This window comes from Mustela nigripes, chromosome 3 (assembly GCF_022355385.1).
Source record: "Mustela nigripes isolate SB6536 chromosome 3, MUSNIG.SB6536, whole genome shotgun sequence".
In the NCBI taxonomy this organism is placed as follows: domain Eukaryota; kingdom Metazoa; phylum Chordata; class Mammalia; order Carnivora; family Mustelidae; genus Mustela; species Mustela nigripes.
In genome coordinates, this window is record NC_081559.1 from 19979815 (window position 1) to 20005778 (window position 25964).

The 25964-nt window shown below is 36.0% G+C and overlaps 1 protein-coding gene across 3 annotated transcripts in view; it reads left to right on the top strand.

Moving 5' to 3' along the window:
* MAP2 (microtubule associated protein 2) overlaps nucleotides 1-25964 on the top strand; it is a 291575-nt gene that overhangs the window by 48466 nt on the left and 217145 nt on the right. For all 3 annotated transcript variants that reach the window (XM_059393356.1, XM_059393353.1, XM_059393358.1), the window contains exon 2: nucleotides 20966-21015. The gene's annotated coding sequence lies outside the window, so the exon portion shown is untranslated. The remainder of the gene's footprint in view (nucleotides 1-20965; nucleotides 21016-25964) is intronic.

Genomic DNA, 25964 nt, shown 5'->3' on the forward strand with positions numbered 1-25964 from the left:
ATCTTAAACAAAAAAATTCTCTTTAAAAAAAAACAAAAAAACCCTACCTTGTCAATAATGATTAAATACACAGACATATATATATAGCACAATATTTTACAGCATGTATTTTTTTAAAGTAGTATTGCATATTTCCTTTTAAGATTTCACTAGGAGAAAATATTAGTATTTCCAGCATAGTGCATTTTTTCCCCATACATCACACAATTCTCATCACAAGTGCCCTCCTTAATCCCCATCATCTGTCTCACCCATCCCCCTGCCGCACTCCCTTTGGTAACTATCAGTTTGTTCTCTATAGTTCAGAGTTTGTTTCTTGATGTCTCTCTCTCTCTTTTTTCCCCTTTCTTTGTTTGTCTTGTTTCTTAAATTTCACCTATGAATGAAATATGGTATTTGTCTTTATCTGACTGACTTAATTCACTTAGCATAATACTCTCTAGTTTGTAAATGGCAAGATTTCAATCTTTTTATTGTTGAATAATATTCCTCTGTGTGTGTATGTGTGTGTGTGTATGTGTGCGTGTGCATGCGTGTGTGTATATGTGTGCGTGCGTGTGTGTGTGCGTGTGCGTGTGTGTATGCGTGTGTGTGTGTGTGTGTGTGTCTACACCACATCTTCTTGATCCCTTCATCTATCAGTGGACACTTGGGCTGCTTCCATAATTTGGCTATTGTAAATAATGTTACTGTAAACATAGGGGAATATGTATTCCTTTCAATTAGGTTTTTGTTTTGTTTTGTTTGTATTTGGGGGGTAAATTACTCAGTTGTGTTGTTATTGGATCCTAGAGTTTTTCTATTTTTGATGTTTTGAGGAACCTCCATATTCTTTTCCACAGTGGTTGCACCAGTTTGCATTCCCACCAACAGTGCAAGAGGGTTCCTTTATCTCCACATTTATGCCAATACTTGATGTTTCTTGTGTTTTTGATTTTAGCCATTCTTTTCTCTTTTTTTTTAAGATTTTATTAATTTGGGAGAGAGAGCGTGCACAAACGGGGGAGGGGCACAGGCAGAGGGAGAAGCAGACTCCCTGCTGATCAGGAAACCCAGTGCTGGTCTTGATCCCAGGACCCTGGAATTATGACCTGAGCTGAAGGCAGATGCTTAACTGACTGAGCCACCTAGGTGCCTGATTTTAGCGACTCTGACAGGTGTGAGATGGTATCTCATTGTAGTTTTGATTTGCATTTCCCTGATGAGTGATGTTGAACATCTTTTCATGTGTCTATTGGCCATCTGGATGTCTTTTTTGGAGAAATATCTGTTCATGTCTTCTGCCCATTTTTAATTGGATTTTTTGGGGGGTGTTGGGTTTTATAAGTTTTTTATATAGTTTGGAAAGTAAATCTTTGTCAAATATGTCATTTGCAGATATCTTCTCCCATTCCATAAATTGCCTTTAGATTTGTTTATTGTTTCCTTTGCTGTGCAGAAGTGTTTTATTTTGATGTGGTCCTAATAGTTTATTTTTGCTCTTGTTTCCCCTGCCTCAGGAGATATATGTTGAAAATGTTGCTATGGCTGATGTCAGAGACATTACTGTCTGAGCTCTCTTCTAGAATTTTTATGGTTTCAGGTCTCATATTTAGGTCTTTGATCCATTTTGAGTTTATTTTCGTGTGTAGTGTAAAGAAGTGGTCCAGTTTTATTCTTTTGTGTGTTTCTGTCCAGTTTTCCCAACACCATTTATTAAAGAGGCTATCTTTTTCCTATTGCATATTCTTTCCTGCTTTGTTGAAGATTGACCACATAATTGTGGGTTTATTTCTGAGCTTTCTATTCTGTTCCATTGATCTATTTGTCTATTTTTATACCAATACCATACTGTATTGATTACTACAGCTTTGTAATATAACTTGAATCTAGAATTGTGCTATCTCCAGCTTTGCTTTGCTTTTTCAAAATTGCTTTGGCTATTTGGGGTCTTTTGTGGTTCCATATAAATTTTAAGATTGTTTGTTCTAGCTTTGTGAAAAATGCTATTGGTATTATGATAGCAATTGCATTAAATGTGTAGATTGCTTTGGGTAGTGTAGACATTTTAATAATATCTGTTCTTCCAATCCATGAACATGGAATGTTTTTCCATTTCCTTGTGTTGTCTTCAATTTCTTTCATCAATATTTAATAGTTTCAGAGTTCAGATCTTTCATCTCTTTGGTTAGGTTTATTCTTAGATATCTTATTGGTTTGGGTGCAATTGTAAATGGGATTTTCTTAATTTTTCTTTCTGCTGCTTCATTTTATTAGTGCAGAGAAACGTAATAGATTTCTGCGCATTGATTTTGTATCTTGTGACTTGACTGAGTTCATTGATCAGTTCTAGCAGTTTTTCCAGCTTACTGAATTTATTCATCCCATGCAGTCCTTGCCTTACTATTCTTCTGCAGCTACACCACCCCTACCTTACTCACATTTCACAAACCTGATTCTTAGTGTTTTATGACATTGAACCAATCTAGGGAGGCAAATTTAGAAATGAGTACTCATTACCTTAGATGCACTCTATAGTGGTTAACCCAAGGGGAGCTTGAGATATAGGCATTCTACCAGGAGACGAACCAAAGCAATTATGGTTACAACTGTCTTGTATTTTGATCTTTGCAGATGTACTTAACTTTGATCTAGGTTTTAGGAAGTCACTGCAATTCAGTGGAGCCAGTTGTGGTAAGTGCCTGAAGACAATACATTATGCATGTGTTTTGTCAGCTGGCTTTTTTTTTTTCTTGGTCAGAAAGGGAAATTATGATTCTCTTATATAATTCATATGATACAGGATGATAGAAAGGCAATCACACAGATTTTAAAATTATTATTCGATTATTCCAGTAACCTAGGAAAAAAAGCATAATCTCTAGGAAAAGGATTCTCAATATGAGTTTCTGAGAAATGGTTTCCCATTATTTTCAGCATGTTATATTCAGTATTCCTCAATTTGGAGATCAGTATTGTTATGAGAAAGAGAGGGAAGCTGTGTATTTTATATAATCACAAAAGTATTACACATTTTATGTTACACATATATTACAAATTATGTTATTACAAAAATATACATACATATTACAAGAATTAAACATCCATATATATAACAATGGCAACTTCAGTAAATCACAAAATTCTAGGAAAAATAACAATGTTTCTTAGAGGTTGAAATGAGTGATTTTCAGACAAAATATTAAGTAATTTTTACTTCATAGGGAGTAAAATGCATGGAAATTTTTATTCCAGCCTTATATAGATACATATAATTTATTTTTAAAAGAATTTTATTTATTTAGGGGAGGAGCAGAGGGAGAGGGACAAGCAAAGCAGCTTCTGTGCCCAGTGGCTTGATCCCACAACCATGAGTTTATTACCTGACTGTAAATCAAGAGTTAGACACTCAACTGATTGATCCACCCAGGCACCCAGATATATGTAGAGGTAGATTAAACCTATAAACAGACATGACGAGAACATAGATCATTTTCTCAATTCAACCATAGCACTTCTGAGTCCAAGTTGGTCATGATTTATCCTCTTCTTCCTAACAGGGATAATTTCAAATACAATTTCAAATAAACACTTTTTGCAAGTGATAGCATTTTACTGTATTATCCATTTAGTAGAAAGTACTTTTCTCCCTACCTAATAATTTTCCATATGTATAAAGAGGAGTGAGTTTAGCTCTGTTTCTTATCTTGGTCCTGTAGACTAGAAAGTTGATTTATAGTTATATATATATCCTTTAAAAAATATATTTTATTTATTTACTTGACAGAGAGAGAGAGAGAGACAGTGAGAGAGGGAAACAGGTGCTTATAATAGCAGGGAAACAGGTGCTTATAATATATGCACATGTCATAGACAAATCACAAGTCAGGGAGTATAAAACAACCTTCTAATCAATTCTTAAATATACATATTTGTAAGATTTTGTGTTTTTTTAATATCAAAAGTGTAAATTTTAGAAGGAATTTTATTATCTATTTAATTTAAGCCACTGTATACAATTCAACTGCAATTTTTCCCTCTTATTCCCAGTCCAGTGTAGTTGTCTTGAGGACACAATATTTTATAACACTTGGGAAAAAATAATATTTATTTAGCAATATATGCTTATTTTTTTAAATGTGTTTTTTATTTACTTATGAAAGAGAGCATGGATGGGAGGCAGTGAGGGACAGAAGGGGAGGAAGAAGCAGATTCCCCCACTGAGCAGGGAGCCTGATGGCAGGGCTCAATCCCAGAACTCCAGGAACTTGACTTGTGTGGAATACAGATGTTTAGCTGACTGAGGCATCACGCACACCAGCAATAAATGTTTGATAAGTATATCCTTATTTAAACCAAGGGTATATTTGAAAGGAGAGGGCTCACAAAACTTATAACCAGAAATTATGGTGAATAGTGAAGTACAACTTAGGGATCAAATCAATATTGTTACGTTGTAACAGAAACAGCGATCCTTCTCGTTTTATATGTATCCATAAAAACAACAAAAACAACAACAACCACACTTTTTTTGAACTACAGTTTTTATCTTCTATTTGTGTATCAATTCTGAATAAGTATCAACCTTTGTACGTATGCATTCCCCTCTTAACACATTTTTTACATTAATGCTATGTAATTATCTCAAAGTAAATGGACTGTAAATATTCTAAGAATCTAAGTACAAGAAACATAAATAGGGTGGATCACAATGTAGCAGTATTCTAGATCCTTCCATGAAGACTGTCTGAGAAAATTATAAGCCAGAATTAACATGCAGTCAGTCATAACATGCTGGGCTCTTATTAGACAAAACTTTCTCTTCAAAATAGAAGACGTTTTCAATGGTAAAATGACTTTATCCTTTTAGACTGAATATATTTTATTACAGTTAGAATTTTGCATGTCAAGGAACAAATTTTCTTATCTTCCAAGATAGAGGAAAAAGCCTGTGGAAGAAACAAACATTTAGAAAATACTGTTACGAATTTTAACCTGAAGCCTTCTCCAAGAACATAATTGTAGATCCTAATTTTGGGAATAAGTGTCCCGTCCATCTCAAAGTGATAGCAGTCAGTTAAGAATAAGATCCATTGGGGTACCTGGGTACCTGCCTTCGGCTCGGGTCATGGTCTCAGGGTCCTGGGATGGAGCCCCACATTGGGTTCTCTGCTCAGCAGGGAGCCCGCTTTCCTCTCTCTCTCTCTCTCTCTCTCTCTCTCTGCCTGCCTCTCTGCCTACTTGTGATCTCTCTCTCTGTCAAATAAATAAAATCGTTAAAAAAAAGAAAAAAAAGAAAAAAAAGGATAAGGTCCATTGACCTCTGACTTAAGACTGTCTCTCTTACTTTGGAATTAAGCATCTCAGTAAATAGATTCTAAAGAAAGAGGCTCATTTACAGAAGAAAGTAAAATAACTCAACTGCAGTAATCTTTCCACAATGGGTTTTTTTTTTTTCTTCATTCTCTTATAATTCAGGCCATAATTTAGGAACTATATTGCTGCCTACCACTAGCTATCTTGAAAGTGAAACATACTATCCTGGTCAGAGCCCCGTTTCCCTAATGGTGATTAGAACTGGGCCAAGAGCCCAATGTAATAAAAACAGTCTCAGAACTTTTTCACTAACCTTAGTCTGGGAAAAGCAACATTGGAGGTTTTATTTCTTGAAAAATACACAACGTCCATATGATTAAATGCTCTTCAGTTTCTTTTCTGCCGCAAGCTGTACCCTCAGGCCTTAATGGTGCCAGCTGTTCTCTTAACCCATCACCTCAGTATTGCTCTTGAATGTAATCTGTCTTGATACCAAGCCTTTTAAGTTTTCTCTATTACAATTCATCTTTCTTATACTAAACGAAGTGTCTTCTCTCATTTGAGAAAAGTGAGCTCGTTGGAAGAAAAAAGTAAAAACAAAGATTTTTCATTCTGCATGTATCGGGGCAAATCTTTTTTTCCTGTCCTAATTGAATTCAGTTAAGTGTTCAAAAACTTTGCCGCAAAGATTGGCTGGGCTATTTTTCTTTTTAAATGAGGCCAAGTCTTGTTGGCACCCATGACGAAGACCGTACTGTTCAAGGGCAGATTGCCAGCAGGTTTAACATTCAAGTGCAGCCTTTGATGGTGTCTGCTCCAGGCTACTTCAAGATTCATGCAGGGAAGCCACCTTGCAGGCCAGTGGTGTGCGTTCTGCACACATATTCTTGTCCCTGCTTTTCCGATGATTGCATTGGAAATAAAGTGATCACTTGCTTTCTCTCATACAAAAAATTTTTTTGAAATATGAAGGATGGACTCGGGAGCAGCTGGGTGAAAGGTACACAATAACCTGTGCCACTTTTACAATTTACGGGGCTTAAACTATTTAAAAATTAAAAAAAAAATTCTATTCTACAAGGGACAACCAGAAAAAGTACGTATGAAAGAACTGAACTGTTATAAATATAAGTATGGCTCTATCTTAAGAAAATCAGTTTAAAAAGGAGGGAATATAAAGTAAAACACAGGTTTTGTTTTGTTTTGTTTTTTCTTTCTTTCTGTGGCTTTAGATATGTGTGTGTGAGGCTTACTCTTCCTAAAACCCTGCACTATGAGTGCATTTAGTAGAGGAGGTAGTAGAAGAGTATTAGGTTATTAGGTTATTCTTTAGCCCAAGCAAAGTTTTTAAATAATAAATGGATATTTAATTCTGCCCCTGTTTCTATGTAGGTTTCCTTCCCTTCTCAGACCTGTCTTTCTTCTCTCCCTCTATTCTGACAGTTCTGACATTAAAAATATTGCTGAATTACTCTAATTCTATTGTATTAGAGAAGTACCAGTCAGGCTAAGGTTTTATAGGGCCGGGCTTGGATCAGTTAGGGATGGGGAGAAAAAAAAAAAAAAAAAAAAAATCACGGTAAACGGATCCTTATTACTGCAAACATCAGTTATTGTTGGATTAGGAGCCTGGTTTCGGAAATCAAGTGGCACAGATTTAAAACCAGATCATGCTCCTTACGTGTGACCCACATGGACTTTAGTGCCTGATATCCTTACCTTTAAAAGGGGGTGGCCACGATATTTTCTACATGTTAAGTGTATTAAGAGGACTGTGTGAGTTAGTATGTGCGTGTGTGTGTGTGTGTGTGTGTGTGTGTTTAACATAGAATATTGGTGAATATTAGCTTATTTATCTATCTGCAGGCTAATGTTTAGTACTGCCAAGTCTTCAAAAAGGTTTCTGGATATTTGAAGTATAATTTATGACACCTCATCTGAGCAGAATATAAAATACGAACAGTAAAAAAACTGTTGTGTTGTGGACACTTAGCACATCCCAGCTATGTAGACTCTCCTACTGAGCAGTCCAATTTCCAAATGTATGTTAGGCAGGATCATGTAAATAATTTAGTTTCTGCTGGTGTTTATCGTACATTATTAAAATACCAACGTGCAGTGGCTGCTACCTTCTTTTATAAAGTTCTTCATTGTGACTTTGCTCATATGTTTCCCATTTCTCCTCCAGGTATTATATGTAAATGTAGATTTTTAAAATTGACATTCTCGAATATGTCTTCAATTTAAAGGAGCCGCCCCTATTTCAACCGGACATCCTCACTGTAACTAAATGGGATGAAATTCGGTAGGCTGTGTACACTCCTCACAACTTGAGACAACTTTGTAAAGAAGTGTCTAGCATTTACTGTCACACAGTTTTATTGACATATCTTCACTTAAGGAGTTTTATTTGAGAGGCAATTAATAAAGCATTCTGTATAATGAATACAACAAATATTAATATCTAATGTCTAGCATATGTTGATTCATTTTCAAGTTACAAAATTCTGTGATTTTTTTTTTCCCTTGAAATAGTTTAGAAAATTTGCCACAGAGTAGGGAGGCTCTCAACTAATTAGGGTGTCCTGAAAAAGAAGTCCATAAATTGAGCCGTAATGTCCTATGACTAAGGCTGGGGTGGGGTTGGACTGCGTGTAGGCAATCCTATGTAAAGCATATAAAATTGGTTGGTCCCCAGAAAGGTGAATTTAGCTCCAGAAGAAGAGGTGTTTACCAACAAACATATACATGAAAATCCCTGCTATAGGTGCCTTAATTATGAAGCCAGATTGTCTTTAAGTTTTGTAAATAAAGGAAAGTATAATGGCAGATTTTTATTCAGAACATAGAACTTGGATGTTTTTGTTCTAATCTATCCTTTCTGTTATTATTAAACATGTATTGGCTCACCATATAATATAAAGGACAGCTAGTCTGCATGAGTTTCTTATTCTTAGGGAGTTCATGAGTACAGTTTTCTCTGAGTTAAAGCATACAAGAATCCAGTTCTTTTCCTTTTTGTCAAAATAAGGTCTTCTTATACATATGAATAAACTCATTTAACTTTGGAACTTGTAAAAAAAAAAAATAGGGCATCCTACAAGGAAAGACATAGAAAAGGCCGAGGTAAAGTAATTTGTCTCAAAGACAACAGTGGAATCAGTCTTGACATCTTGTCTATTTGTGCTTAAATTCTACTGACTGGAGGGGCATTATAAGGATTGGTCATAGGTCTTAGCTCTCTTATTCAATTGTAACTCTCAAAGTAGAGTGCCATGCTTGCCTTGTATCGCTTAGATCACGCAGCACCCAGCCCTGCCCAATGTAGACACGTAGAAGTATTTGCGTAAGTGAATGTGTCAGTACGTTAATTGTGTTGATTTAAGGAAGCCACAATAATCATGGGTAGTTAAGGTTTATATTAAGTAACATAATGTCATCATCAGAAATCTAACATCAGCCTCACTGACTTCAGTGTTAGCTAGTACCTATCAGCCTATAGAAGTCAACCTTATTAAAACCGAGGTGAACCCGTTCCCGTTTGATGCATGTATTCAGGTTAATATATTATTGGGAAAAATAATTATCGGTCTCAAAATGTAAGCTGTTTGCATAAGCGTGTTGTAGATTGAAAAAAATCACTTGTTGGGTCCCTATTATATGCCAAGTTTTCTGGTATGTTCTGAACATATATTATCTCACATAATCCTCAAAGAATGTGGGAAATTGGCATTCTTAGCCCCATTCTAAAGATGAAAAAACTGAGGCTCATACATTTTTAAACATTAATTGGTAGAAAAAATGGTCGGACTCAAATCAAACACATTCTCTAGGTTCTTTCCTTTGTGCCCGCTACCTTAAATTATTGTTTCTCTAAGATTAAAAATTGCTTGTAGTAATGCAATTTGAATACTAATGTAACACATGATACTTGTATGATTAAAATGAACTATCTACTTTTACAGAAGCATAACCTGTTTTTACGGAAATAGTGCCACCTTAAAGAGGTGATCACTATCTTGTTACTGCTACAACTGCCTACCAATTAAGTAGGATTGGATTTTAATACTCTCATTTTAGTATTTAGAAACAAAAGTACAGGCTTAAATGTTACGTTCACAAAGCAGTGTGTTTAGAAATAAAGTCATGAAGGTGTCCTTAGGGCTTTGTAAAATCTAAATTATTGATAACACATTAATGACTGTAAACATGATCTGAAATTCTTTTTTTAGAAAATTTTTTTAATGCGAAATTTTGTACTGTCACCACAGAAAAAATATTTTCTAAAAGTTATTTTGCTTATACTTTTATTACTGGATATAATGCATGTTCACTAAAGAAAACTTAATAATACCTAAAAGTGAGATAAATCTAGAAGAAGAGAAAAATCCCAGCCTTGAAGTAAATAAATACCTTGGCTGAAGGTTGACTTTATCACTAGTATTTGTACCAAGATTCAATGGCACATTTACCCTTTGTTGAAAAAATCGTTCTTGAAATTACTTGTTATATTTTGTTGATACAGTCTACTTATAATGGTTCCTGTTTATATACAAGAAGAAATGCATTTTGAAATTTGGGCCAAAGTGTCATAATTCAGTGGTCAACTTGCCTTTTGGCAATGTCAGAGTTTGTAGTAATCTTTTGAAAAATTTCCAAGTCACATCAGCATGTTTTGCCCTAGGAGAGCACACATCATTTACTTCTGCCCATCCTTTCACTCTGGAGGAGGTTAAATAGAATGTGTGGAGCCTGGAAGGGTGGGTGACAGCTGGAAGAGATTTTTGTAGAGGCCTCAGAGTCTTCCAGAAGATTGATTATGCAGCATTTTCTGCCAGCTTCACCCCGGTTATCCTCCCATCAGGAAATCTGGTGCTGGACCTCATTGTGTTTCTGATAATTCGGATGACTTCAGGACATTTCTTTAATCTCCTGAAGTTTAGATCTATTTTTCAAATATATGGGTAAGGACCCTGATACCCTCCAGTTCTCCTAAGGATGATAGAAAAATTCATTTGCATTAAAAAAAATGTATTTTTTTTAAAAAAAGTAATGTTAACTCTTATGGGAACCATTTTTGTTGAGTGAGTGAACAGCCAAATAACGTCCCCTGAGTTCAGGTGGAAACTCAGGCTGTCTTCTCACCTCAGTGAACGTTTCCTGATGGGCAGTCGGGAGTTTATAGAACAGCATGAGGACGTCAAGACAGTTTCTTGGAGGCATCATTATACTGAATCTTACCTTTCTCAACCAGTTCGCTTGGGAATGAATTATTGCAAGGCAGGAAATACTAATTTTTGCTTTTACTCTGCCTTTTTATCACCTTGGCCTTCTTGATTTGGGATCGGTTAGAAAATAATGCCTGTTCGATGATTTCAATATTGCTGGTTAGCTATAAGCTATAATAATAGAAAATTTGTGTGAAAGAACTTAAATCTTCCAGCTCTGTTTGGAAAAGGAAAAGCACTCTGAAACTGGCCGATGGAAACAGTAACAGTCATGTAGCTCGACTGCAGCCTTGACACACACACAGCGGAAGTCGGTGATTGGATTTCCTATTACAGACAGGGAGAGGCCTGTTGACTTTCTATACCCCTAAAGAGCATGTATCATTAGCTGTGCTGCGGCACTGAGTCCATCAAGCACTGAGTGCTCCAAGAAGTGACAGGGTGACCAGCTGTCCGGGCTACTGCTGGCTGTCTTCTTATGAGTCACATGGGGCAGTGTGTTAGTGTTGCCTGACTGCTGTCAAAGTTTATTTCCCTCTCTGCTAACTGGTTGAAGATGTTTGTACCCACGAGAATTTTGAGCCATGTACTGTAGGTACTTTTGTGCCTGACCCTAGCATGAAGAGTTAATTTATTATGAATAGATGATAAAACCCACCTTCTGTAATTTTTTTTTTATGTCAAAAGCTTAGAAATGAAGCACATGTTATTATTTGGAAATATTTCAGGCATGAGCTTATCAAAAACTGGGTCATTTGTTTTCCTTTGTCTCTCAATTATTTTCTTTCTTGCGTGACAGTTGACATTTTGGCAAGCTAACAATTGAGGATAACCCATTACTAGAGATTGCCTTTCATTGAGAAGCAGGTAAAATGCCTGGAAATGAGTCAGAGCCAACTAAATCTAGGTCAACAAAGATATCTTAGTTTACAGGATTAAGCAACACTATATATGTGGAAGAACTCTTAAAGTCTTCAGATGTAAGGTGTTAGTTTAAATGTTGGCACCAACTCTACTACTAAAACCCCACGCTAGTTCACAAACTGCATTTTTGGTGCATTTTGAGAATGCACATGAATGCGTTACATTTGCACTTTCTAACTTAGGGACAGGTGAAAGCCGGGAGATCTGCTGGTTGAAATGTTCCCCTCTGAAGGGCAGCAGGTGAGGCAGCATTTCTTGCTGCAATAAATGCCATTTCAGCTTCTACTTCTTGCTACTGAAATTGGGTGGTAGAGAAGGATCCCAACTACAATTCATTCACTCATGTCTTACCTTGCTTTCTTTTCCTCATAGAAATCACCACTGCCTTACATATTTGTGTTCTTGAGGTGGAAAGCCCCCAGAGGGCAGGAAGCTTCTTGATAAATTATTGGTCACCATGATACACCAGTGCTTAGAGAAGTGGCTTCTATGAAGCAGGTTTTCAGAAATCATTACTTAGAAGAGTGAATAACTAATTCCAAAGTGTCCACCATTTGCTTGGGAAAATATTCTTACAGTAATACAATAATGAAGCTGTGTCTTGGGTCATTGTCAGGCTTTACACATTCTATTTAGCTATGCAATGCTACCTCGATTACACTAAGGATTAAATAGACGATGTTAAGAATTTAACCATCCGTTGTAATATTTTCTTTATAGTTTTAAATAAATGGTTAAGGAAATTTTAAGTATGGGTAACTACATGTGAAATATAGGGAAAATACATATAGCTAATTTAAGTTATTTTCATTCCACTATAATGCTTTTCTGTTTAGTACTGCTTTGGGGGAAAATTAAAGGTTTAGCCCCTGATTAGTTCAGCTGAGGGTTGGCAGGAGTCTGACAAAGTACTTAATATTTAACATTGGTCACAGCAGATCTGTTTCCTCTGTTTGTGCTTTTAGACTTATAGGAAACCCTAACTTTTGCGGCAGCTACATTTGTTCCAGCTATAGGATTTCACATTATTATGTATAAATTCTAACCCTCTTTGGTCCTTTGTATTTAACATAATGAAATACAATAAGAACATTAAAATGGATGAAAATGTTCTTTGTAATAATAGTTCTGAACTCAGTCCTTTTATACCTCTTTTGGGTATTTGCAATTCTTTATTAAGTTAATTAAGTTATGCTGGAACTGAGTTATAATAACAACGTATGTAGGAGGTAAGTGTCCCTGGATTCACCCAGGAGAAGACCAGTGACTCAGAGAAGGAGGTTCAGAAATGTGTGGAATGCTTCAGTTTGGCTTGTTAGTGCCTTACTAGAGTTTTCAGGAAATCCGAGCTTTGGGTAACAGATTTACTTTATTGTTTAAGGACTGCCTATAACCACGTGTTCTTTGAAATTCTAGTTTCACCAAGATGACAAAATGACTTATTGGTTGGCCTAGGAGAATGTGTGCCTTCTGAATTGGAGAAAATCAAGGTTGTGACTTTAATCCTAAAGAATATCGGGATGCTAGGGACCCCTGGGTGACTCAGTTCATGGAGCCTCTGACTCTTGGTTTCTGCTCAGGTCATGATCTAGTGGTTGTGGGATCGAGCCCTGCCTTGGGCTCCACATCCAGTATGGAGTCTGCTTCAGACTCTCTCTTTCCCTGTTCCTCTGCCCCATCCTCCACTTGTGCACTTGTGCTTTCTCTCTCTCATAAAGAAAATCTTAAAAAAGAGATGTTAGACACACCATTTCTCTTTCTTGACGAGTGTCTCAGGTGTTTCCCACATATTCCCAAACCTCAGCTGCAAATCCAAGTATTAATGACAAGATTCTCCACTAAAGATTTTGAACAAATAATTAATAATGCATTCACTTTACTGTAAAACCGTTTCAAAGGAGACCTTGGATTTTAAAGACTAATGGTGTGAGTGAACTGATAGATTTTCATCCTGAAAAAAAGTAAGCTTATTGGCTTTTGCAGATTCTATTGTTACTCAAGTGTACCACCTCAATAAAAATAAATACAACATTATTCAGATACATTTTAGCTCTCAAATAACTCATGCTTCTTACTGCTGTGTTTCATCCTAAGTCTTGAATAGGTTAATTTCTTAAACTACATATCTGCTTAACATTAATAAAATAAAATTTATAAAGAAAGAAAAAAAACCCGAAAGACTCTTGGATGAGAATATGTAAGGCCTTTTTGCTATAGATCTTTGAGGTATTGTCAGCAAAAAGTTTCTTAAAAAATTAATAATGCCATCTCCCCTATTTTTGTCCCAATAAAAAATACTTAGAGAAAGAACTACAGGAGACTAGGCTCTTTCCATTTCAAAAATTTGTCATTTTTAAAATTAATATATATTATTTGTTTCAGGGTACAGGTCCGTGAATCATCAGTGTTACACAACTCACAGCACTCACCAGAGCACATGCCCTCCCCAATGTCCATCACCAGCCACCCTACCCTTCTCCCCCCCGCCCTGCCTCCAGCAGCCCTCCGTTTGTTTCCTGTGATTAAGAGTCTTTTATGGTTTGTCTCCTTCCCTGGTGCCATCTTGTTTCATTTTCCCCTCCCTTCCCCCCATGAACCCCTGCCCTGACTCTCAGATTCCTCCTATCAGTGAGAATATATGATAATTATCTTTCTCTGATTAACTTATTTTGCTTAGCATAATACTCTCTAGTTCCATCCACATCACTGCAATTGGCAAGATTTTTTTAGATGGCTGCATAGTATTCCACTGTATTTTTTAAATAGTTTTTTTTTTTAAAGCATGTTTACCCTCACTATTTCTACCTGAATTTTTTTTTAAATCTACCTTGTTATTCTTTTTTTTTTTTTTAAGATTTTATTTATTTGTTTTACAGAGACACGGTGAGAGAGGAAACACAAGCAGGGAGAGTGAGAGAGGGAGAAGCAGGCTTCCTGCCATGCAGTGAGCCCAGTCCCAGAACCCTGGGATCATGACCTGAGCCAAAGGCAGACGCTTAACAACTGAGCCACCCAGGTACCCTCTGCCTGAATTTGAATATGCTAGAATTCTGTAAGGAATCACACAGGAAGAACCATTCGTATCCTAATTTAAAACAAGAAATGAAAGAATATACGTATGTATAAATATACACAGGCCCTATAACCAAATATATGTATGTATTTCACTTTGTCTCTGACTTCTTTTATTATTTCTTGGCCTTAATAAATGATGTTTGTGGGCGCCTGGGTGGCTCAGTGGGTTAAAGTCTCTGCCTTTGGCTCCGATCATGATCCTTGGGTCCTGGGATGGAGTCCCACATGGGGCTCTCTGCTCAGCAGGGAGCCAGCTTCCCCCTTTCTCTCTGCCTGCCTCTCTGCCTGCTTGTGATCTCTGTCTGTCAAATAAATAAATAAAATCTTAAAAAAAAAATGATGTTTGTGTAATGTCAATTAATAGGAATCTTTATCCATAGATACTGGATATCTAATCTTTATAAGCTTAGTTTTCTTTCTCCTGGGAGTAATAATAGTATCTGCTGTATTTGATCTTTTGAGGATTAAATGGATAATAGATGTGGCACATTTTGTACAATGCCTGAGTTATACAAACTCTTAATGATCCTTTCTTATGATTGCTGCTGTTTTGTATCAGAAATAGTACAACAGTTTCCAGAAAACAAATTCTGCGACTGAGGTGTTTGGAAGTTATTCACTTTAAATGAGTTGTTATTATCCAGTTTCTGTGTCACCCGGTCATTTTTTTGTTCTGTGTTGTGACAGTAGATGGGTGAATTAGACACATGTGACCGGCCCTCTTTAGTTGTAACCTCTATTTGCGATCATTATTATAGCAGCTACAGCAAACATGTCCAAGTACAGAACATTCCATTAAGAGCCATACAGATTGCCTAGCTTCCTACGATGTTTTTGTATGAATAATACAAAGTCTAGAGGTGAAATTAGTTGGAGTGTCCATGACTCAGCCTCTTTTTCCGGAGAGTGACTCATTACACAATTATAGATGGATTCCTGACTTTATGCTATATACCACACTAAGTGCTTGAGATACAAACACGGATTTGCTGGGTCACTGACCAGGAGCAGCCCACAGACTCTGCAGGATACAGCATTCATTAACTACAATACGGGTTTACATGTGGCCAGTACTCTATTAATGTCATCTCTACCTATCAAGGAAACAATTAAATGTACAATAATGTGGGCTGGCTAGACAACGTAACTCCATGATTTGGGACACACACACACACACACACACTTCTGATTTTATATTGACGGGTGATAGTGTAATTACATCACTACTGTTTTCATTCCTTTTTGTGCTGTTTTACTTCATTCTTGTTCCATGTCTCATAGATCATACTCTCCATGAATAGATTCGTTGTCTCATAAATACCTTTCCTTGATGGTCCTGCTGGAAACTCAAACTTTAATGTGTCTAAAAAAGCCCCATCACCCTCTGTTCTTGCTCAGCAGCCTCCTCCTCCTTCAGCCTTACCCCCATTTCCAAGAGCGATACCAGCTGTCTGGGAGTTGGTCTCAGAATTCTTTTGGCTCCTTTTCTCTGCCCCGTGCCTTTCACATATGACCAATCCCCAAGTCCCATTGCTTATAGACAACACTATGGACTGAATTGCATCCCCTCAAAACTCATATATTGAAGCCCTAACCCCAGAGTGGTTGTATTTAAGAGATATGGCTATTAGGAGGTAGATAGTGTTAAATAAAGTCATCAAAGTGAGGCCCTCATTTGACAGTGGCCATATAAGGGCACAGTGAGAAGGTGGTTTTATATATATATATACATGCACACACACACACACACACACACACACACACACACACAAGCCAGGGGGAGGGCTCTTACCAGAATCAGACCAAGCCAGCACCCTGATCTCAGACTTCCAGCCCCCAGAACTTGAGAAGACGCATTCCTATTAAGTCACCCCATCAATGGCATCTCGTCAGGCATCCCGAGCTAAGATGCTTACCTATGCAGAAACTGAGTATCCTTCCGCCTCTCCATCGACACTGTCTACCTGAGTTGAGTCTTCATTAGCATTCACTGGGACTTCTGTGGGAGACACCTCAATGGTTGATTCTTCTTTAATCGCTTCTCATCTTTGATCCAATCTGCATGGTGTCGCCAGCTCCCATTACCTAATTATGCCATTCTTGAATTTAAAACCTTCAGTAGTTCACTTTAGCATACAAAATTAAATATATTTAATTATGTAGCCTCCTCAGCATATCATTCAAGGTTATTACCCTAATACAGACCCAACCTGGCCTTTCACCCAATTAGCGTTTTTCTTGTGTGTAATATTCCAGTCAGGTAGGACTGCAGGTGTCTGTACAGAGAGCCCTGGGGTTGGCTTCTTCCATCACTTTGTTTCCACAGCGTCCATTGTCTGTGTGGGTGTCCTCCCCACTCCATCTCCACTTATCTAAATCCTTTACCATCTTCAAGGCTCAAGTCAAACCCATATCTTCGGTGAGACTTTATCTACATAATAGGATTTCTTAGTGTTTTTTTTTTCCCCTTCTTTGATCTCTTCTAGTTCTTTGCTGGTATTTCTCTGTAACAGCAGGCATATTCTCCTTTGTATCATACATACCCTTTGTCTTTTGGTTTTTTTATCACTACCCCATCCCAACACATTCTAACTAAGCTCGTTGATGGCAAAGAACTTTGGATCCCTGAAATACAAAACAAGTCTACTAAAAAAAAAAGAGAGGGAGAGAGAGAGAACCCACAGAACTGCTCTATATTAAAAAAAAATAAAGATTATAAACAATTAAAAAGCACTTCAGTTATTTTTTAATAGAATCGATTTTTAATTGCCTCACAACTGCAATATTCCCTACATTCGTATCTGTAAATTGAAACTCAAGCAGTAACTTTTCTATTGCTCAAACAGCAACCGTTTCTGTAAATTGAGTTTCTTGGGTAACTTTAGGAAGGGAAAAGCGCAGCAAGGGTGAAAGGTGTTGTTTCAATTGACAGTGACATTGATATGCTAATAGCTAAAATATGCTATTTTCAACTTTTATTTCACGTGAGGTGGAAACAAGCATACTTCAGCTTGACATAGAGTTTATAATCTGATCTCATTATCACAATATGATTTATAATATGGAAGCATGAGACCATTTCTTATTGGAAAAGTGGGGGAAGCTTTAGCAGTTAACTCTCAGAGATTATTTTCTGACATTTCCCCTACCTTTTTGTTATGGAGCAAAAAGATGGAGAAGTGATGCTTTTATATGCTGATAAGTTAAACTGCCTGGAAGCAGATGCTGAATCCTATTGAACAGAATTTCATTTGAGTCATGCTTAGGGCATTGTTTATCGGAATACTACACAAAGAGTCTTGACCTGTGTGTTTGAAATGGCAGATGTTCACAGTGAAGACTGAGCCTTAGGGCAACATAAATCTTCACTATTCTGTGCCTATTTGCTCAATAACTGGGTTGAATGGGGTGGGGGGAAGAGAGAGTTATTTACAAAGCAGCTGCTCCTGCTGCAAATGGACACCTTCCCCTTAAGATAAGAAATGCAAGCAAACAAACAAACAAAAAAATTCCTAAGAGCCCAAGCAAGTATAAGTCCACCAGGTCAAAAAGGATCACCTCTTGTTCCTCAGAACTTTGTTTCCATGAAATATTTTTGGTGCAAATCAAGTGAAACAAGGATAGGATTTTTTATTTTTTTAATTTCTGCCAAACGGGGGATTTTTCAGCAATTCCTTTAAATTTGGCAAATCATCAGAAAAGCACAACACTAAGCATCTTCATTCACTTGACAAATATTTATATTCTTCTGTGTGCTCAACCCCTTGCTAAGCGTACAGGTTCAGCTATAAGTTTCACATGGCTAAGATAGCATTGATATATTTTTTTTAATTTTTATTTATTTATTTATTTTTAGCATTGATATTTTAAATAAAGTTTGTATTTGGCTCATGCTATATTGAAAAGAAAATAAACTAGAATTTTTGGGAGGCAGGGCTGGCTTGTTGGGGGGAGTAGAGTGGTTGGCAGTAAGTCAGAAATTCTCTCCACATATGGAACAAACACATAAAGCAGCCTAGTTTCTGTATCACAAAGCCTAACTTTTGAAATGCTCCATATCATTTTGCTTTTACTATGAAAGTATGTATATATTTGAAAGTGCATGTAGAAAAGATAAAATCCAACCTATTTAAAAGATATCAGGATATTGATCTAGTCTGTTAAAGAGGCGTTCGCAAGAAGTAGCTCAGTGGCCAAATGGTCAATTGAGACTTTGAGGCGCACACAAACAATTGTGCAGGTGTAGGGAGTCTTTGCTGGATTCCAGGTAACTAGGGAACCACATTTTCTTAGGGAAAGGTGACTGGTACTCAACATGGTTAAAATGTACATATACATGGTGCCCTCTGCTTGTACTTTGTCTCTCATTTCTAGTGTTCATCCGTACTATTTTAGCCTCCTCTTGCACACACAGGAGGACACTCGCACATGCACACCTACATGTACGGCACACACAGCTGCACTTCCAGTCACTCAGTGTGGTGAAGCTCTGTTGTTCCTGCTCTCCCTGTATTTTTCTTCCTAATTTAGGAATTTTTTTCTTCCTCTCCTTTCCCTCCTCTCCCTTTACTAGTCTTTCTTCTTCGTTTAATCTCTCCCGCTTTCTTTTTTCTTTAAATTTGTGGAGCAAAAATTAAACAAAGCAAAACAGAAAGAACTATGTTTGAAAGTGAGTGTCCCAAATTTTCTCAAGTCTATGGCATTCTGAGTGACCTGGTAATTTTTTTCATGGTGCTCTGCAGACCAAAAGAAATGGCTTCGCAGCTCCATTTCATTAGTAAAACAAGTATGTGTGCACTAACAACTTAGTGGCCTTTAAAAAATAAATACATGAAAATTGAAAGAAAAATCTTTTTCCTTCATCCCTAGAAACCCACAATTACTTAGGAATGGTAGGTGTGTGTTTCCTTCCTGGGTCAACCCAGCCTTCAAACCTGGGAGTCGGACGGGACACTGGTTTTCATGCAGTATTTGCTTTTATCTGACAAACATGATAAAAATCCAGCTTTGCCAAGTTATCCCATCATTGAAACGAATGTAGCAGAATCTGATACTAGACTCTGGTACTGCAACCGTGGATTACTTCAAGTGAATAGCTTGTGTTGTGCCTGATGGATGTTGCTATGATTTTTCATGTATTTAAAGTATTTTATCGTTCTGTGAATTTCCACTGGTGTCCTGGGGTACCATGCATGGCACACAGTCTAGGAGCTGTGACTTTATAGAAAAAGAAGAATATTTGTATCAAAGTAAAATAAAGTCAAGTGCTTGAAGTGGAAGTAGACATATTAAAATCATTAACCTCAAAAATCCACCAACATATTCCCATATTCTTTTTTTTCATCTTCACAAATCTATCATTTCATTCTTATATAATAAAGTTCACTTTTTTAAGCACCTACCCTTAAGATTAAAAGGCAGGAATTTCACTTCCAATCCAATTTTTTAATTTACTGGTTTACTAGTATTTCCTTTTTATTTTCTTTTAATAAAAACTCTATACATTTAAGGTGGGTAACATGATGCTCCGATGTATGGAGTGACTATGATTATGATAAGCTAGCTAATTAACATAACTCAATGGAGTATACGAGTATTATTTTAGACTATTCTTTTCATTAAATACTTACCATTGACACTCAATTTCGGTTTTGAATTTAACCTAGAAGTCTAATAATGAACCATTTTTAACAGTGTCATGCAGAACATATTCTAAGTTCTAGCCAGTTAATTCACAAACACACTTTTGAAAACTAACTTTTTTTATTTTTATTGGAGATTTAGCCATAGACACTCCCTGCAGCAAGTCAAGAATTTTACTCTGTGTCATCTCAGTTATTTTGTTTACTAACTGTCCGAAAGACAGGCTAACTTTTGGCACAGAAGTTTTGGGTTTGCTTTTGTCCTTGGTGGACCTTCTTTGTACTTCCATTGGACAGTGTGCTTCTTGGTATAATTTAGTGGCAAGGCTTAAGTGTAAGAAAGCAGTGGGAAGGTGGATAGGTTGTCACTGGAATTGTCTTATTTGACTTTTGTTGCCTTTAAACAGATTGTTGATCCTGGACTAAAAATCTACACCCTGGTAGACCAGATTAATGGTCCAAATGCAGTAGTTGTTACTATTTTCAATTAAACATCTTTCAGGAGAAATGGTAGTACACTGAGTACAGAAATTTATTTAAAAAATGTTTTCTGTTGTTGACAAGAACAAGCATTGTTCTGTTTTGTATAAAAACTGAAGATAAAAATAGGACCTAATCTGGGCATTTAAAAGGTCTTGTTAGATGAGAGCTAGAAAATAATTTGAAGTTTTATAACTTTGTAAACTCCCATTATTATAAATGTCTATGGTGTCAACCAGCACATTTTTTTCTTTAATAAAATAAAAGTTTGAATCATTCAATTGATTTAATTTACGAGATGTTTTTCTGTTTATCTTTCAGACTTTATTGATCTGATCCAAGGTATTTTGGGACTGCTGGCTGGAATTAAGGTTGGTGATGTGTTTATATTGATGATGAATAGCTGTGAAATAAAATAGAAGCATTGCGGGCCTTTGGACAGTTGGGTCAAATAACTGCTGCAGAGTGTGGTATAGAAAGATGAATCTTAGTGAGAAATGGATACGTTTCAGACTTGGGGCACTTAACACACACGTTTTCCTGAGCAGCATTTGCTTTCCTAGTTCCTATAATTTCTTTAATTGTCAACTATTGTTTAATTTCTTTTACCTGTCTTACTAGCTGAATTTTGATCAAATGAAATGATCCCGTTCTAACATATTCAGTTAATAAATACACATACCAGAAGAAAGACTTCTTTGTAAGGCTGGGTAACATTTTTAAAGAATGCTTAGCTTCCTGGGGTCCCTGGGTAGTGCAGCTGGTTAGATGTCCAGCTTCTGGTTTCAGCTCAGGTCTTGATCTCGGGATCTTGAGGTCAAGCGCTGAGTCAGGTTCCGTGCTCAGCAGGGAGTCTACTTGAGATTCTCTTTCTCTCTGTCCCTCTGCCTCTCCACACCAACTCTAAAATAATTAAAAAAAAATCTTATAAAAGAAGAAGAAGAAGAAGAAGAAGAAGAAGAAGAAGAATGGTGAGCTTCCTTAATTTGAAGGGAAACTCTTAAAGCCCATGATTTCGTAGCCATGTTTCCTAGGGATGGTGGAGCTGAAACATTGCTTACCAGTTGTAAATTTCAATTAATTGGTGAAAATGCTAAGATGTCATCCCTTTTGTTCATCCCTTTTCTTGTTAGTGGGTTTCATGGGAGACTCAAAACCAGCTGAACTGAGTTTAGAGTAGTAACAGAGCATTAGAGGGCACTCACATCGGTGGGCTTGAGATTTCATTTATCCCCTCTGTGTTCGTATCTAGAATATGTATTCAGATTTTAAAACAAAAGAAAAGCTAATTCATGAATGAAATGAGGGCTTTCATTGCTCATGTAAAAAACAAAATGCTGGGTGTTGCTAAATTTTTTGTATGGGGCTTTGATTAATAATTAACATAAAGAATCTTGGCTTTTCATTTATGCTTACATTAATCAGGAGTTTAGCCTTCAAAGCCCAAATTTACCCTCCAAATTGCAGTGTCTAGCACACAACGGGCACACAGTAAATATGTTCATTTTCTGGCTTCAAATTCTGACACCCGCAATGCACACGTGTGCGCTACTGTTTTTTTCTCTTTTTCGTTTTGCCTGGCTTTTTTCATAGCCACTACTCAGTACCTTCTGTGTAAACTTACACATATTTAAACATGGAATTTCTTGTAAGACTTTGAACTTTTTGCTACTTCTCTTTCCCTACTCGCGCCTGTCCCTCTGCCAAGCAGTAATGACAAGTAGGATGAGCTTTTTAGAAAAGTATAAATCTTTGAATCAGGAATATTTTTATGCACAAGATTAACTTTGAACTGTTACTTTTTCCCTTTACTTAAAAGTAAATCCTTTTGTCCCTCTTCCTTTATGGATTTTGTTTTATGGTGGGTATGGTCAATATGGCAACTTGAAATCTTATCTCATTTTGACCACTTTTCAGAAGGAAGAAAAAAATAAAAAGAAACACGTAAAAAGAAAAGAAATAAAAGATTTTGTTAAATTAAAAAACTATTAAGCGGAACTGACAAAAATTTTTCTTGATCTGATCTACTAATCAACATCCGTGTGGAGAGTTACTTTCATGGGACAATGTACATAATTTAAGTGTGTTCAGTTTAGTTGTGAAGTCAGAATAACTTAAATATTCCAAAATAAATGTATCAATGCATAAAATGTATGTGAGAATGGAAATGTATTTAAACCTCTCCTATTGCTAGGCTCCCATGTGTTTATGTGTTGTTCAGCATAATTGGTATTGTTTTCCTTTTCAACTGAGAATAAATTAAATTTGATATAGTTTTCTAAATCAGATTTTGAAAAAGTAGCTTGATATAGCAAGGCTTTTAAAAAAATGTATGAATTCAACAGAAACAGCCAGAATCTTAAAATAAAATAAAATATATAATGAAAATTACCATTCTTTTATAAACTAGAGCTAAGTTCTTTTGCTTCAGGGGAAAAAAAAAAAAAAGTTTCCCCTCATAGAAAAGCTGCTTCTTAATATCAGCTGAGCAAAAGAACTAGTGTTGCTAGATAAAAGTAAGCTTTAGAGAGGAATATATAAAATGGGATGTCAGAAATGTCCTTGTACTTCTGTAGAGCAAAGGAAACCAACAAAATGAAAAGGCAACCTACTTGAATGGCAAAAAATATTTACAAATCATATATTTGATAAGGAATCCAAAATATGTAAATAACTCAGACAACTCAATAGCAAAAGCACACTCTGATTAAAAAATGGATAGATGGGGGCTCCTGGGTGGCTCAGTGGGTTAAAGCCTCTACCTTTGGCTTGGGTCATGATCCCAGGGTTCTGGGATCAAGCCCAGAATCAGGCTCTCTGCTCAGCAGGGGGCCTGCTTCCCTTCCACTCTCTCTGCCTGCCTCTCTGCCTACGTGTGACCTCTGTCTGTCAAATAAATAAATAAAATCTTTAAATTAAAAAAAAAAAAAGAAATGCCAAGATATGGAAGCAATCTCAGTGTTCATTGATGGATGAATAGATAAAGAAGATATGGTATGTGTGTGTGTGTGTGTGTGTGTGTACAAAACAATATTATTTAGCCATAGAAAAGAATGAAATCTTGCCACTTGTGACAATATGAATGAAACTTGAGGGCATTATGCTAAGTGAAAATAACTCAGAGAAAGACAAATATCATCTGATTTCACTTATATATGAAATCTAAAGAAAAAGGAAAAAAAAAAAGAAACAACCAAAATTCATAGATACAGAGATCAGGTTGGTGGCTGCCAAGGCAGAGGCATGGGGGTTGTGAGTGAAATGGGTGAGGGGAGGCAAAAGGTACAAACATTCAGTACTTAAATAAATAAGTCACGAGGAGGTAATATACAACATAGTAATAACTGTAGTTAATAATATCTTATTGCATATTTGAAAGTTGCAGAGGCAGTAGATCTTACAAGTTCTCATCAGAAGAAAAGAAATTTTATACCTATGTAGGGTGACAGATTTAACTAGACTTTCAGTGGTGATCATTTTGTCATCTCTACAAATATTGAATCATGTTACATATTTGAAAGTAATATAATACTGTAGGTCAATTATATCTCAATAAAGATTTTTTCAAAAGTAATGTCCTTGCAATATTTTATCAAGTTCTGAGATGTTTTCTCTCATTAAACCATGAAAATCAAAAAAATGCCATAGTTAATTTGGCAGATATTTTTTCTTTCTTCCTGTCAAATGAAATATGTCTTACAATGAGTTGTAGCTTTCATAGCTTACTATAAAATACAGTATTACTGAATTTAGATTAGGGAAAAAAAATAAATTCCTTGAAGGTATTATATTACAAAAGGAAATCAGAGTGAAGTTCAGAAATAGAAAATCAGATTTTGTACTGATGTTTAAAAACATCTTGTACCACACTTTTTACCTACAAAAAAGTATATATTGATTTTTCCAATTTATTTTTTTCTCTTTATTATTAATACCGCTATCAGTATTTTGGTATGTTTCCCTCCACTTTTGTCTTACTCTATTTTCACAAAATTGAAGTGAAACTTTATATTCTATGTTACTTGAGAGGTTACTTGAGAATGTGATTTTAATGACTATGTGATATTTTATCCTATAGATATGCTATAATTTTTTCACTGTCTTACCTATTTTTTGGACACTGTTTCCAGTATCTCATTGTTTTCATCTGGACCTGGACCTTCCTCCTAATTCTAGTCTACGACTTCTGCCTCAAATTCTGATGTTTTCTAATGTTTCCATACTGCTGAGCTGTTAGCCATTAAATTCTTTGTTGTCAGTGTCTTATCTATAAAGTGGGAACCACAATAACCTATACATCACTTAAAGATTAAATGAGGTAATGCATAGTTATGAATCTTAAATAGAATTCCAATTCACTTTTAAAACCTTTGTCAAAAGCCTTTCTTCCCCCCTGGGTTTTACATGAGTAATAAATTCTGGTGCTTCTCTTAAGACAGGGAAGAAAACTAATGAAGATCTTTAAATTATTGTCATAAAACAAAATATGTAAATGAAGGAAACCAGAACTTTTATATATATATATATAAATTTATATATATATTAATAAACTTCCATTTATATATATTTTAAGCTGACCAGAAAGTAATTTCTCTATGCTCTACTGAGTGATAGTGTATTTTTTGTTCAAGATACTATTAACAAACTAAGCAACATATTGCACAATTGAGCAGACTTTCACTTAAGACAAATAGTGTAGAAAAATGTGAATATAGTTGGAGTGGGGAGAGAGGGTACTCTTATGTTTTCTGAGTAAGCTTTGTACTTTGAACTTTGCAGTCAAGACCAACTGGTCTTTGAGCAGCTACATCCGTCAACCTTCAGTACCACCTCAGGGAGAAACCATATTTCCCCTCTCACTTGCTTCAATTTGTTTCACACATTCCTCACAGCATTTGCTCAGACTTCTTTATGTTATGATTAGTTCTGGACATTTCTTATCTCTCCTGCTAAGTCATAGCAACTGGGGTCTTTGCCATTTTGTCTCATACCCTAGTAGGCCTTATAGGTGTGGACATCCAGGAAATGCTTTATTTATGAATTATAAAGCTTAGAAGCCACAATGAACAATTTTTTTTTACATATCTATAAACTACAGCTAAATATATATATGTATGTGTATATATATGTTCTAATAATTATTAATCACTGTATATTCGTCCCTGGTGATAGAACAATTTGAGCAAAAAAGAAAGAACTTAGAGCAATCACCCAAAAGACAGTTGAAACAGCAATAATCATTAGGTTTAATTTGAGGAATTTAAAAAAGTAAAGGTATGAGAGAGGTCATTATTTTCTCATTCTGCTTTATTCTTCCTTA